The sequence below is a fragment of the Pelophylax lessonae genome (genome assembly GCF_965119305.1).
Source record: "Pelophylax lessonae genome assembly, chromosome: 5".
NCBI lineage: Eukaryota > Metazoa > Chordata > Amphibia > Anura > Ranidae > Pelophylax > Pelophylax lessonae.
In genome coordinates, this window is record NC_138772.1 from 349,954,572 (window position 1) to 349,971,166 (window position 16,595).

The window sequence follows — 16,595 nt, forward strand, 5'->3', positions numbered from 1 at the left end:
AGTAAAATATGGTGAATTCATTATGTTCCATATTTTAAAGAGAACCTATCACAAACACTTTGAGGTGCATTTAAAAAGCAGCGGTATGGCCTATGTACATTTATAAAGCACAGAGTTGGCAGAGCACAATAAAAATGAATGGAGTTGCAAAGGAAGTAAAAAAGGTGTGAGTTAAAGCCAAGTCACATGGTCTGCCAAAGTCACATGACCAGCTCTCCTCCAGTCACAGTGTTACCTTACCTTACCTTATTCCTTGCTCAAGCAGGCTTCGTCCATGCCATATGATCAATGCCCTAAAGCAGCTCCTTTTCACCCCCTCTCCAACATCATCACTATACTCCTGTAAAAGTGTATATTTTAAATAAAAGAGATACATCCACAAGGTAGCATACACCTACTTGGACATAACACTTTATAAGCCAGCACTTTTTAAAAAGTGCATACATTCCTGGAGTTTTTTTCCGTTATGAGTTATGGTTATAGTTATAAAGATTACATAGAAATCTCTTATATGTAAGGCAGCCCATGACTAGGGTATAAAAGATGCTTTGCTATCCCAAAACTGCTAGACCACCACTCCTCCACCAACCTTTTTTTTTTTTTTTTAAGAAGTTTTTATTGGTATTTCAGAAGTAACAAAACATGCAAGAGGACATGTAATTAAAAGAACAAAGTACAATAAACACAGCAGAAACCAAGTAACTTCTGTAATTACAGCATGGAAGGGAGTAATAGCGTAAAACAGGGTAGGGTGGGGGGGGGGGAAGGTGAGCTGGAGGGGGGGATGATAGTTATGATGATACACGGAGTGTATCTAGGAGTTTAGGTTGCCAAACCATCTAATTACTACCCCTCGCGATGGGAAGAGCTGGAGAAAAAAAACATCCTATATTTTCCACCAACCTTTTAAAAAAAAAACACACACAAAGCTAAAGATAGAGTACAATGGCCAAAGCAGCCTTTTATTAAACAATAATAAATAACATTATAAGGATATCAACATATTATCATCCAGTACATTGTCAAAGAACAGGAATCACAAGGTCCTTGTAGGCATCAACTACTTGTACCTGCGTAACCACAGAAAAAATGTTAGGTCTCCAGCCGCAACAAACACAGACTTGCAGACAAACCACTGCACGCAGATACCACCAACCATAAATAATGGGAGCCGTACCAAGGACGGGTCCCTACAAAAGTACATATTTTAAACTCTCAAAAACCAATAGCAGGATCTTGTACCCGGCCAGCTGCCATGACTGAATATTATTAAAACCACATTCCCAACTGTAGACCACAAACCAAGGAACTTCAATAAGGGCGGGAGGGCAGTACCACCACCTACAGTCATCCCAACCAACCACGTGAGTACTCACTTTAATAATACTTCACACTGACCAGAAGCCCTCTTCTTACACCAACCCCTTTTTAGGCTCGCTGTATTCAGTCACAGCGGGAGTCGGGCCAGGGGAGGAGCAGCGGCGATCGCCGCTGCTCTTCCCCGATCGTCGGGGAATCGAGTCTGGAGATCCGCCCGCTTGTGTAAACAGAGCGGGCGGATATCCTAAGTGACAGGCAGGGTCAGATTGCAGGGCGTTCAGCATAGCTGAATCTGCGATCTGTCCTTGTGTCACTCAGTCACCTCCCCCCACACATGTCAGTAAGCACCTGGCATACATTAACCCCTCCCTCTCCAATAAAATTAACCCCTTCCCTGGCAGTGTCATTTTTACAGTAACAGTGCATATTTATAGCACTGATTACTGTAGTAATGTCACTGGTACCCCCAAAAGTGTCAAAAATGTCAGTCAAGGGTCCGATCTGTCCGCCGCAATGTCGCAGTCCCGCAAAAAAAAATCGCAGATCGCCGCCATTACTCGTTAAAAAAACAACACCAAAAAAGACAGAAATCTTTCCCTTAGTTAGTAAACGCAATAACTTTTGTGCAAACCAATCAAAATACGCTTATTCTGATTTTTTTTACCAAACATAGGTAACAGAAAACAAATTGGCCAAAAATTAAAAAAAATTTTGATTTTTACATTTTTTTTGGGGGGGGGGGGGGAATTTCATATAAAAAAATGTGAAAAATATTGTTATTTTTTAAAAATGTACTCTCTTTTTTTGTTTATAGCGCAAAAAGTAAAAATCGCACAGGTGATCAAATACCACCAAAAGAAAGCTCTGTTTGTGAGAAAAAAAGGACGTAAATTTTGTTTGGGTACGGCGTTGCATGACCGCGCAATTGTCAGTTAAAGTCACACAGTGGCGAATCGCAAAAAGTGGCCCAGACGTAAGACAGCAAAATCCTCCGGTGGTAAAGTGGTTAAAGTAGGTATAAAACTTAGAGGGAACTTGAAGACTAAATTTAATCTGCTTATTTGTTGCTTAGTTTCCATGTCATCCACATACAAACAACATTTCCAATAAAACTTTTTTCTAATTCCATTATATACATTATTTTAGGCCTAGGGAGATCATCATTGGATCTATGTGCTTCTCTATCCAATGCAGGCAGATCATTGCTTGTTGGAGGGGCCAGCAGGAGGCTGAACACAGTTTCCTAAAAAAAAAAATCACTACACTCTAACTTAGTCTCCTAGATTGTAAGCTCGAATGAGCAAGGCCCTCTTATTCCTCCTGTATTGAATTGAACTGTTAACCAGTGCTTTTTTTCTGTGGGAATGCATGGGGAACAAAGTTCTGACACCTTCAGCACTGAATGTATTTAATGACATTGAGTGCAGTATTGATGCAGGCTGCTAGGGGACTATCGTCGCTGGTGTGTATTTTGTTGTGGGGGGTTGTCTATTGTTGCTGGAGGGATCTGTTGTTACAGGAAGGGATCTATTGTTTCTGGGGAGCGTCTGTTGTTGCAGGAAGCAAACTATTGTGTGGGGGGGATTTGGTGTTGCTGGGAGGATCTATTGTTTGAGAGGGGGTCTATGGTTGCTGGGTGCAGGTGATCTATTTTACATTTTTTTTTGTTATCATTACCAAAGTCCATACAAATTACTTAGCATCACAAAATGATACTTGGTTCTGTATTTTCTAAATGGGACGTTGCTGAGAGGTGGGTAGGGGATAGAACTAAGGGACGGTGCTCAGATGTGGGTAGGGGGCAGAGACAAGGGGTGACTCTAAAAGAGAGTACCTGCATCTATTCTCTAAGAAAAAAAGCCCTGATTGTAACCGTACTTTCGGCTCTTATGTTGCGCAAAACTGTTGACGCCACCAAAATTCTGTATTATACTAATATTTTAATAATAATACTAATAAAGAGCCCTCAGCCCTAATGCAAGCGGTAGTCTGACTGTTGGGAGGAGTTCTGAAAATATCAAAACAACTTGATGAATAGATGTACGTTTGGAGGAATGGGAGTTCCTGGGCAGGCTACATTTGAATGAAGACAGCTCGAGTTGATGCCCAAATGCAGGGCCGCTGTTAGAAATCATGGGGTCCCATACAGCCCTCCTGACCGGGGCCCCCTCAACCTTGCCTAAACCCCCCCCCCCCCAGGGTGCAGCAGAAATGCAGCACTGACTTTAGTTGAATACACCCCAGAAATTAAAAAGCCCCTCCTCTAATCCCACCTCCTGGGCCCTTCTGTTAACCTGATGGGGCCTAGGGAAATGTAATTTAAGCCCTGGTAATCAAGTAGGAGTGAAGGTGTTGTCTAGTAAAATCCATTTATTTATTTAGGCAGACATGAACAATAAAGCTGCCCTGGGCCCTCCTGTTTAGCTGTTGGGGCCTGGGCCCAGTACAACAGGACCATTTGTACTGCCTTATCAACAGCCCAGCCCAAGTGTGATGATATCATCCATGATTTAAATAACTTTAAAGAACTTAAATTCAATGACTGAAAGGGGAAGGCCAGAGAAAGTCAGGCTGGGGAGAAAAGAGCTCTATGATGCTGGATGCCATCCAGCCAGGAAATGAGATGAGCTCTATGTAACTTGTTGCAGCTTCTAATGTAAAACTTGAAAATCATACAGTGTGCAGTGAAATTTGGAGTAAACAATTTCAGTACAGGAGAGAAGCCGGTACGACTGTGGAAGACTAAAGGTAAGGCTGAAGTTCAGTTTTAAATGTCAAACATTGGTGTCTGCTGCTTGACATGTGATTTTATACTGTAGCTAAGTGAGATCTTATTAGCAGAAAGGGTTGTAAAGTACAATTAAGGCCTTTGACCCAATACTCTGAAACATTAATGAAAGCTTCAACATCAGTCAATTATATGTTAAAATTAGCCTAGATAGCAAAGTCCAACAGCATTCTCCTGACCCCTACAGCCCCTGCAGAGTACAAAGGCTTTGAGTGGCTTTGACATGCCTGAGTTGGGGTTAAACAAGCTTTCATTTGTTTATGACTCCATGTGTATTGGCCTTTAGAGTTGTGTCATATGACAGCTTTTATGCTGCATTTATTTCTGGTGCATTTTTGAAGATGTTGACCAAGAAATGAAAGAGATGTGCCAACAGAGCGCTACACTGAACTGAATTTCAGTTCTCACATCTGTTACAAAGCTTCAAGCACTGTGTAGAACAAAATGAAAAACAGCAAATGAAAAAAAAAATGTTTCATAGAAATATATAAAAATTCCCCAAATCTGTCATAAATGTTTATATGCAGCTGCTGGAAGCTACTTTGGTTTATTGTTAGCTATTTCTGGCTAGTAAGAAGGCTGTAATAGTGCAGAGTGGGACTTTAATACAGTAATACCTTGGATTGCGAGCATAGTTCCTTCCAGAAACATGCTTGTAACCCAAAGTACTTGAATATCAAAGCGAATTTCCCCATAAGAAATAACAATAATAAAAATAATAATAATTATGAAAACTCAGATGATTTGTTCCACAACCATTTATTCATATAAAAATGATTATGGCATTACAAAATATAGTACAGTATAAAGTGTATGGTGTATACAGTACGTGGCCAGAGGTCCAGGGGCAATATGAGCAGTAGAAGGATCACAGTTTTAAGAGTGGAAGTACACTCACCATGTTAAAAACCATATCCTGCATTAAGGAGTCTGGTGCTCATTCATGTAAAGCCGCTGGTGTATACAGTAAAGCTGCTGGTGTATACAGTACTGTATGTCGCCAGAGGTCCGGGTGCGGTGGTGGCTCCCAGCGCTTCCTGGAGAACTCAGAGACACTCGGGAACTGTTGACACTTCCGGATGCTCCGAACACATGTTAAGCCTGCCCACCCAGCTGGGAGTGTCTTTAAGTTCTCCAGGAAGCGCTGGGAGCCACCAGCGCCCCTGGACCTCTGACGACGTACAGTACTGTATACACCAGGGGCTTCACTGTATACACCAGCAGCTTTACTGTATACACCAGCAGCTTTACTATATACACCAGCAGCTTTACTGTATACACCAGCGGCTTTACATGGATGAGTTAACGCAGGATATACATTGTGAGTGTAATTCCACTGAAGCTGTGATCGTTCTACTGCTCGTCTGGCAAAACAGCGCTTGCATATCAAGTTACAATTTAAAAAAAAAAAATGTTCCTCGTCTTGCAAAACGCTTCTATACCACATTACTTGCATACCAAGGTATTACTGCAATGAGATCTTTAGCAAAATTACTATGAGACAAGATAGCTTCTCTCCTTTCAATTAAAGCTAAACTCTGAGGACAAAAAAAAAAAAAAACTTTACTCTTACAGCCCCCTTTCCTCACTTCAAGGGTAACTACTTGTTTTGCCTGGAGGATCATGAATAAGGTGATATACTTACCTTATTCCTCTCACTCCCCTCACCTGGTGCTCTCCTTCTCTTCCATGTAAAAGCAAATTTTGGTAAAAAAAGCCACAATCAAAAAGAACTACAAAGAAGGAGGTAAAGGGCCATCAGATGCCAAGTCCCACCTAAATATTGGACTTTATAGGCTTCAACATGTGAGGTACAGACAATTTTGTATAAAAAATGTTGTTTAAATGTGACAATAAAACAAAGGCTTATCCGCCTAAACACCATCCAGTGACAACTGTTATATGTTGCTCTATGCAGGTGTTGGAAGCAGTGGCGTAGCGTGGGTTGTCAGCACCCGGGGCAAGGCAAGTAATTTGCGCCCCCTAACCCGCGGGATTTTAGCACTCGAGTCTCTTCCAGTAGATTAGTTAAAGAAACCCTTACCCCCTAACCACATGTATTGTTTGTTATGAAAATACTGATGCATCTAAATACAAGTTTGAATGACCAGCGTGCCCCCTTTCGATGCAGAATGACCAGCGTGCCCCCTTTCAATGCAGAATGACCAGCGTGCCCCCTTTCCATGCAGAATGACCAGCGTGCCCCCTTTCCATGCAGAATGACCAGCGTGCCCCCTTTCAATGCAGAATGACCAGCGTGCCCCCTTTCAATGCAGACAGACCAGTGTGCCCCCTTTCATTGCAGAGAGACTTACCTGCAGCGGCGGCTTCTCCTCAGTTCCCCACATCTGCTCGAGTCCTCCGCTTCTCCTCGAGTCCTCCCGCCTCCTTCTCGGCCAATGGCATGAGTTCGCCTTTCGGCCAATCAGGAAGCGGGTCTCGGACCCGCTTCCTGATTGGCCAGGAGGAGGATCCGTGTGACAATAGCGAATTTTCATTCGATATTGTCACACAATGGGTGGGCTCGGGGCACACTGCTCTGCGCCCCGGGACCACCCTTTTTTGAAGCCTATTAGAGCCTCTGGCTCTAATCAGGCGATTAAAAAAAAAACCCACTCTGACAGCGCCAGGCTGCTGACTCACTCGTTGCTAAACTGACTGAGCAGTGAGGAGAGGGGGCATAGGCGGGGCTTGGCTTGCAACGCCACCCCACCCTTCACCAATGGACAGGTGAGGCCCCTAGGGCGGCCGCGCTGGACATCTCCCAGCCTAAAGATGGAGGCAGCCACAGACAGTGTGTGAACTGTGTATGTCAGAGTCAGACAGACAGAGTGACACTGCGGATGCGCCCCCCCCAGATTTTGTGCCCGGTGCGGCTGGCCCCCCCTGCACCCCCCACGCTACGCCACTGGTTGGAAGGCTATAGTGGTAGTACAATGGCATAGTAGCAAAATACCCAATCTATACTTCTGGTAATCAGATATGCCTGGTCAACATTTCACCAATCAAATGGCTTCTTCAGGACCTGGTGGGCACAGTAGAGCAACACTGGTGTAAAATACAAAAAGAGAGAATAGGTACAGGTACATATTGTAAACCCAAACATATTATAATATACATATACTAGACATTAAGCCCGTTAAATTAACGGGCGCTAGAACATATGTGGTCAAACATTTGTAAAAACAGACTCAGCAGTAAGTCCACGCAAGCGCGCACCCGCCGTGCGCCTGCGCACACCAACCGCTTCCAACAGTTTTGCCCGGCTGCCCGAAGTCTCTGCGCTCCAAGTCCCAACGGCTGTCCGTGGGGCACATGCGCATAACGCAACCCCCACGCACACAGGGACTGGACGCAGAGACACTTGTACTTTATATGTATAGATTATTTAGTATACATAGAACAGAAGGAGCTATATATATGGGGGGGGGGAGGGGATTGTAGTGTGTTGGGGGGAGGGGATTGTAGTGTGTTGGGGAAGGGAGGGGATTGTAGTGTATGGGGAGGGGATTGTAGTGTATGTGGAGGGGAGGGGATTGTAGTGTATGGGGGAGGGAGGGGATTGTAGTGTATGGGGGGAGGGGATTGTAGTGTATGGGGGAGGGAGGTGATTGTAGTGTATGGGGGGACAGAGAGGATTGTTGTGTATGGGGGGGGGAGATTATAGTGTATGGGGGAGGGGTTCTACTGTGCATAGGGGGATGGGTTCTACAGTGTATGGGGGAGGGAGGGGATTGAAGCGTGGGTGGGGAGAGGGAGGGGATTGTAGTGGGGGAGGGAGGGGATTGTAGTGTGTTGGGGGGAGGGGATTGTAGTGTGTTGGGGAAGGGAGGGGATTGTAGTGTATGGGGAGGGGATTGTAGTGTATGGGGAAGGGAGGGGATTGTAGTGTGGGGGGAGGGAGGGGATTGTAGTGTAGGGGGGAGGGGATTGTAGTGCGGGGGGAGGGAGGGGATTGTAGTGTATGAGGGGGGGAGAGAGGGAATTGTAGTGTATGGGGGGAGGGGATTGTAGTGTATGGGGGGGAGGGGATTATAGTGTATGGGGGGATTATAGTGTATGGGGGAGGGAGGGGATTGTAGTGTGTGGGGGAGGGAGGGGATTGTAGTGTGTGGGGGGGGGGAGAGGGGACTGTAGTGTATGGGGGGGATTGTAGTGTATGGGGGAGGGAGGGGATTGTAGTGTATGGGGAGGGAGGGGATTGTAGTGTATGGGGAAGGGAGGGGATTGTAGTGTTGGGGGGAGGGAGGGGATTGTAGTGTGGGGGGGAGGGAGGGGATTGTAGTGTGGAAGGGAGGGAGGGGATTGTAGTGTATGGGGCCGAGGGAGGGGATTGTAGTGTATGGGGGGAGGGGACTGTAGTGTATGGGGGAGGGAGGGAATTGTAGTGTATGGGGGGACGGAGGGGATTGTAGTGAATGGGGGTTATTATAGTGTATGGGGGAGGGGCTCTACAGTGTATGGGGGAGGGGCTCTACAGTGTATGGGGAGGGAGAGGATTGTAGCGTGGGGGGGATTGTAGTGGGGGGAGGGAGGGGATTGTAGTGTGTTGGGGGGGAGGGGATTGTAGTGTGTTGGGGAAGGGAGGGGATTGTAGTGTATGGGGAGGGGATTGTAGTGTGTTGGGGAAGGGAGGGGATTGTAATGTATTGGGGAGGGAGGGGATTGTAGTGTGGGGGGGAGGGAGAGGATTGTAGTGTATGGGGGGGAGGGAGGGGATTGTAGTGTATGGAGGAGGGAGGGGATTGTAGTGTATGGGGGGACAGAGGGAATTGTAGTGTATGGGGGGGGGAGATTATAGTGTATGGGGGAGGGGTTCTGCAGTGTATGGGGGAGGGGTTCTACAGTGTATGGGGGAGAGAGGGGATTGAAGCGTGAGGGGGAGGGAGGGTATTGTAGTGGGGGGGGAGGGAGGGGATTGTAGTGTATGGGGGAGGGAGGGGATTGTAGTGTGGGGGGGGGTAGAGGGGATTGTAGTGTATGGGGGGAGGGAGGGGATTGTAGTGTATGGGGGAGGGGATTGTAGTGTATGGGGGAGGGAGGGGATTGTAGTGTATGGGGGAGGGAGGGGATTGTAGTGTATGGGGGAGGGAGGGGATTGTAGTGTGGGGGGGTAGAGGGGATTGTAGTGTATGTGGGGAGGGGGTTGTAGGGTATGAGGGAGGGAGGGGATTGTAGTGTATGGGGGAGGGAGGGGATTGTAGTGAATGGGGGAGGGAGGGGATTGTATTGTATGGGGGGAGGGGATTGTAGTGTATGGGGGAGGGGGTTGTAGTGTATGAGGGAGGGAGGGAGGGGATTGTAGTGTATGGGGGAGGGAGGGGATTGTATTGTATGGAGGGGAGGGGATTGTAGTGTATGGGGGGATTGAACGATAAATGTTGGGTTGGAGATTGGTGTGGGGGAGGGGGAGATGTGAGGGCAGGAAATCAGAGAGGAGGGGAGCTCCTGACACACACAGAACAGTGGATCGTTTAATAGGAAAAGACACCCAAATACACCACCACCTCCACTCCCGGGAAAATTGCTGTCACGGGCGAACCAAAGGTGCTGGAGACCCCAACATTGTACCGCAGGTGGCCAAGACACTCCCCTCTGGGTTCGGGGATGTAAGGGCGCGGAGCAGTGACGCCGAGAACCGGGCCGTGACCTAACCGCAAGGTGACCAGGTTTAACATTGGAGTCTATGGCGGGGGGGAGGCCCGGTTCTTGGGGTCACTGTTCCGCTCCCTTTCATCCCCGAACCCCAAAATTTTTCTCAGCTGTAGGGGAGTGTCTTGGCCACCTGTGGTACAATTTTGGGGTCTCCAGTGACAGCAATTTTCCCGCGGCGGTATTCTCTGCGTCCCAACGGCTGTTCGTTCAGCACATGCGCAGTAGTGCAATATCACGGACACAGGGAAAGCGGACGCAGGGACACTGGGGTTTTATTAATATAGATTAGTACATATATAAAATGTTCACAAAGTTGTGGTGGATCATAGGATATCCATGAAGTAGAGCCTGGGAATGGGCACAGGGGAGAAACGGGGAGTGCCTGCAAGCCTCCTTCTTTGTCAGACACTTCATAATGTGGGTGGTCCCTCGGCATCCTCCCGTACAATGCAGTACTGCTGTTCCTGAATAATACAGGCTGACGTCAGAGAGCTGTGATAGGTTGGGTAGCAAAAGGAAAAGTCTTGGGGAGCACCAGTCACATGAAGAGGAGAAAGCCTGCGAGAGTATATCATCTTATTCATCATCTCCTAGACAAAATGAGCAGTTAACCCTTGCAGAAGAAGGGGGCAGGACCCAGCTGCAACCAAAATACTATTTCAGTTATTAGCAGGTGTTAACCCCTTAAACCACTTGATGGTTTCCTATATGTCTGTCTAGAACAGAGCCTTGTGGGCAAGCTGCACATGCTCAGTTTGGTGTGTATCGCTAGAGAGTTTTTTTTTTTTTCTTGGGAGGATGCATGTGATCAGCACAGGGCCAATCAGCACTGTCCAGACAGAGGGTACTGTGGGGGAGTCCAGATATAGTGAATGCAGGGTCCTGGGTTTAGTAACACTTTAAAGGGTAACTCCACTTTTGTAGGGAAAAAAATAAAGAAAAAATAATATAGCATATACCTGGGGTATTGAATTAAAATTTACCGCAGTCCGGTCAGTAAAATTTTCTTCTAGCAGAGGTCCGAATATCATGTCGGAACCCGTAGAATCTTTTCGCATTTGCCAAACAGTATGTTGCCGCAGCACGCAGCGACTTGGTTCTGTACGATTTTGGAAAAAAAAGGTCTACTGCTTTTTTCTCTATGTTTCTCGTGGGTAGTTCAGCCCATGATGTGTGCGCCACATACACAGATCTGAATCCCTCAGTCCCCACTGCACATCACAGTCCCCTTTGCCTTCACATCAAGATCCCCTCTTGATGAGTGTCCTCAGGTCCCCCTTTACATTACCCCCCCCCACACTCCTTTCACAGTAATGTTCTCACACTTCCTTGTCATCGACCCCCCCCCCCGACAGTACTATCCTCTGCCCCTATTTAGATCACCCCCCCCCACATTACTGTCCTCGGTCCCCCAATCCCCCCCCCCCACAATACAGTCCTCAGCTACCCCGCATTACTGCCCTTAGACCCTTTCACATTACTGAGCTTATTGTCCCCCACATTGCATTTCTTAGCCCACTCACATTACAGTCCTCAGCCTCCCCCAATTTAATGACACACACACACACAAAGTAGAAGATGAACATAGAGAAGGCCTGAAAACCACTGCAGAACACAGCAAAAGCTTACCACTCAGCTCTAGCCACTCTCCTAAGTTGGCATCTCACTGCAGTTTGATGAGACAATTGAGATGTTTTAATTTCATCATTGTATGTTTTCCTAAATAATTACAGATGTCCCTTTGCAAGTCACACCATGCCCACTAGTTAGGTAACCTGGGCATCATGTATGTGTGCTGAAAAACCCACAAAATAGACCAGGCCTGCTCCTTTAAAAACTGGACTTCAATATGCTGGCAGCTGTGCAACCAAAAATCCTGCCCACTATGAAGAGAAAGCAGACATAAAAACTATTTAATCACATTACTATATTTATTACCGAATCTTGGGTTTTCTTTGCAGTTCTATTTTAGAAACTTTGTCAGACCTAGATTTTTTTTTTATTTTTTTATTATTTATTATTATTTTATAACTAACAGAATAGGAGGATCAATATATACCTCTGAAGACTGTCTTTCCATAATGCTGGTTCATATATGTATGAAACGTTCAACTTTTTAATCATTGAACTGGAAATACTTTACGTTATCATTTTATATCCCGAGTTTTCACAATATGCTGCCAAGAAAATATGTCTCCCAAATCACTACCATCAATTATGATATTCCAGAGGTGCTTTCAACATGAGATACTCAGAATTGATGAGAGAGCAGTACTTATTTACAGATCAATTAATGGACCTCTACTTTAACATTCTATTAGTCAATAGAAATCTAGGAAGTGAATGTCATTGATAAGACCATGCAATAAAAAAAGATCAATTTTCATTTGTTATTTAAAATAATGAAGAGTATAAAAGAATTAACCTGCAATGCAAAGCAGGACCATTATATGGAAATTGCTAGTGTGCATTTTTAAATAATTGAAAATTCGGCTACAAAGAACTGATGAGAGAAAAAAGTGAATATACTTTTTCCTGAACTCCATATATTAAAATTCTTTTAAGTTAATGCCAAGTTCACTGATATATGACATTGAGCTATTGTGTAGCTCTGTGACACTATGAAAGACATTTTGCAAATGCAGAATTTATGGTACCCTGAGTGACTCAATGGAAATTGACAGAACATCTGCTTAATTGAATCTATTCAAAGTCGTGCAGACAGCAATTCAAATGAACTAATGACCTTATTATATTTTAACCTCTCTCTGTGGTGGACAGGACAAGGAATTCTGAATTGACATGTTAAGAGAAGTAAACCGCAACATCCAAAACTGATTTACAAATAGAATTAAAACACAAATCAATGAACAGGGACAATGCAAAAGGGAAAGAAAAAATATTGAGCAGTAAAGAATGTCTAGATGTAAGAAAGAATAAATTCTGTAATAATGCCAAATGTACTAAATGTAGTAAAAAAAAAAAAAAAAGATAAAACATTCTTACAAATACATTGGTCATTGTTACAAATTCTATTTTGTTCTTTTGTTGGTAATAATTTAAATATTTTGTACAAAATCCACAAATGCAGTCATTTAATCACTTCAATACTGAACACTTTTACCCCCTTCCTGCCCAGGCCAATTTTTAGCATTCAGTGCTGTCGCAATTTGAATGACAATTACGTGGTCCTGCAACACTGTACCCATATGAAATTTGTATCATTTTTTTCACACAAGTAGAGCTTTCTTTTGGTGATATTTAACCCCCAATGGGTTTTTGTTTTTATTTTTGCTAAATAAATAAAAATAGGCCAAAAACTTTGCACCAGTGCAGTATTGCATTGTCATATAAATGGTTTGGCAGTGACCAGGGACACTGACTGGTGACAGCATGTAAAAAAAAAAAAAAAAAGAATATTTTTTTTTCAATTGTTTGCATACTGTGACCAGAACTATAGGGTGTTATCATAGTAATACTGTACCACTCTGGTTAGTTAGTTTTTTTTTTTTTTTTTTTACATACTATGCTTGCTTATAGCAGTGAGTTTTACTGCTAAAAGCAAATATTTTTACTGTATATTGTATATAATGTGTATTGTTGTGATTAGCTGTGATTGACCACATCTAATCACATGGTATAAATGGGCTGTGATTAGCCCTGTCTGTACCATGTAATCACTGTGACCAATCACAGCTAGCAACACGATTGTATACAATGAATGGCATGAAAGTAAGCCATTCATTGTTTACAACTGTCATGTGATCTGCTGTGGGTTGGTCACAGCGATTACATTGTACCAGTAGCGGGCCGGTACACTGATCAGTCACCTGCTGTGTCCAGTAGACACAAAGGGTGACAGATCGCGGCGGAGCATTCTCAGGAGGACGTCATATGACATCCTGACAGAACAATAGGGTTCCTGCCCGACTGTCATTGTACAATGGCGCAGGTAGGAAGCAGTTTAAAGCATAACTCTACTCCTGTTGAGAAAAAAAAACATTCCCCTCTGGGTGATCTGTGTACATTGAAAGCATTATAACAAACTTTGTTGCACATTCCTACATTTTGTTATTCTGAAGAAATCGCTGTTTGGTCCACTGTGCCTCTGTGCTTAGTAGATCTAATGGGAGTGGTTTCATAATTTTCATTCAGCTGTGGTAGCTGCAGAACACCAGTGAGAAAAGCTGCAGGGTCTGCATCCCTTTTAAAGTGTTACTTTTGGGAGTATCTCACCAAAAATGACATTTTTGTTGTAGGGGATGCGTGAAATTTGACTTGTATCTTAGTGCAGACTTCTGGGAAAATAAGTGAGCCAATAACACAAGCAGGAAATTATGTTTCTGGGGTGTGGTAAGTACACATTCTGTGTACAGAACAGCTCTAGGTAGCCATATTGCATTACAATTTCAGAAAATTACAACAGCTACAGATTGAAAAGGAAAGGTAATTTTTAATAACATTCAATTACAATATGATGTGTGTCACTATTGTATAGGCTATATTGTTTTTTCTTTATTTGCTATTTGTTTTTCTCCTCGAAAGTGGGATTACCCTTTAAGTGGTTGTAAACCCTCTCATATACCCAGGGAAGTGATTGGCCTTAGGTAATACACAGAGATTAAATAAACCCTCCTGCATAGGTTTTGTTTGATTTTCGGCTGTTTTCTTTTTCCTGCACCCCTTCAAAAGGGCAGACACGTGTTAAAATCCTTTTCCATCTGTTAGTATCACAGAGGAGGGGGCAGAGAGCTTCAGTTACAGTGTGTGAGAGCTGATTGAAGGAAAGGCATACACACCCCTCCACACAGCAAACAGGATTGAATGAAGGATACAGAGCTGTGTTGTGAATAGACAAGCTGTGTGCTGAGCTCCCTCCCCCGTCACAAATGTATTTCACGTGTGGGGAAAGCTTCTAAGAAGTGACTCATGCAGATAACAGAGAAACTAAGCACCAGAGAGAAATGGCACTTAGAGCTTTGGAGAGAGATAAGTAAACTACATATATATGTGCTTTGTTCAGATTTAATGACTGAAGTTTACAACCACTTTAAGAAAGAGGTTGCACTAAATGTATCATTGTTTTGCACTGTTTAACTGCTCCTTCATTAACAGCATATATATGTAAATATTGGGTAATCCATAAAGAAAAAGAGACCCTAACTAAATAAGCTTGGCTCACGTAAAGCATATAGTGGCCTCTCCTCATCACCAGGACCACCTTACTTCATTTTCTGAGAGGCAAGTATCCTGTACAAGTATTAATTTCTTTTTGTTAAAGAGCATATACAGCAAAACATTTTTGCATTTTGAGTACAGAAGGTATAGAACCTCTGTCAGGTTTTTATTGATGGCTGCGCTGTAAATTCCCCCTCACTGTTTGTCGTGGTGACTACTGTTACTGGGACAGAAAGTGAGAGAAAATGTAAAATGTTATAGTTCGAACCACAACATTGGGTAAGGGTAAATCTTCCAGTGGGGCACCTGTTGTGGTGACATCTAAGTGTAATGTTCCGGTACCTTTGGTACCCTAAATTACACTTTCCACAAGTGTATGCGCCCCACCATTTACTTTTGGAAAGGTGCGCATACACCTTTAAGACTGGAGCTGTCATCACCCAGCGCCGGACTAGATGGCTATTTAAAGCGCCGGTTCTCACTCACATGTGTTCGTTCAAACACCTTTACCTGGATGCTAACCTTGCTTGAAGCTTCCATGCTTGCAAGCTTACCTCGCTGACGGAACCTCGCCGCGCTGATCCCTGTATCCCGCTACTGGATCATCCGCCACTCCTGAACCACCCTTCGGCTGTATCGCTAATAGTGCTAAGTACCCCGCAGGGGAATTCTCTATAAACTTATACTAAGCTTACACTATCTAGCTCTGCATAGTAAAGACTGTTTATCACATCTGCATAACTAGATTGCTAGCTCTTGAGACTACTGCTACTTTTCTGCACTGGGTTGATCTCTTTTGTATATCCACCTGCTATTCTGTCATCTGCTACCATACAACATTGCTAAACCTTCCTGCATCCATCTGCTACTGTCTCACCTTCAAGTGTCTATCACCTACCACCTCCACTCAACCTATCCCTCAACCTTCATCATTGTGTTACCACATACATAAAGTCATTCTAGGAACCAGCTTGCTAATTGTGTGTATTTACTGGCTGAAATAAGACCTTCCACACATGATGAGTCATTGAGGTTGGGAATGGTATCTCAGCATATCTCTTACATGACTACTGACGTGGAACTATTTCTGCAGCTGAAAATCCACACCATATAAGAAACGCAGAAGCGTTACACTAAGAGGGCAGCAATGAAGGTATAGCATGTGTCCCTAAATGAGAAACATGCATCAAAAAATTTACTTAAAAAAATGTACTCTTGTGACTCAGCTAATCTGGGTTTTATGCTAGGTTCACACTGGTGGGATGTGGGAACCATAACAATTCCTACACTCTGCGAACCGCTGCGGGTGTCAGTATAAATTTAATGACACCTCCAAATCAGTTCACAGAATGCAGTATGAACTGTGAGAATGGATGAAATCGAAATGTATGGGTGTAAACACCAGTGTGGAAAAAAAGAGGGTCCTGTGCAGGGGCTGACTGGCAACTTTCGGCCGAGGGGGCAAGTACAGACCAGAGACCCATGGTGCCTCTTCCCATTCTTCCTCTTCCTGGCCTCCTCCTGACCCCCATTCCAGGCTGAACTCCACTCCAGGTACTCTCTACTCACTGGCCGATTTCCAGGTTCCTGACCTGGCCACCAGGGTGGAGCTGGGACAGCTCAGTCGTGGCTGGCCAGGGGAGGAGAGTCTCCC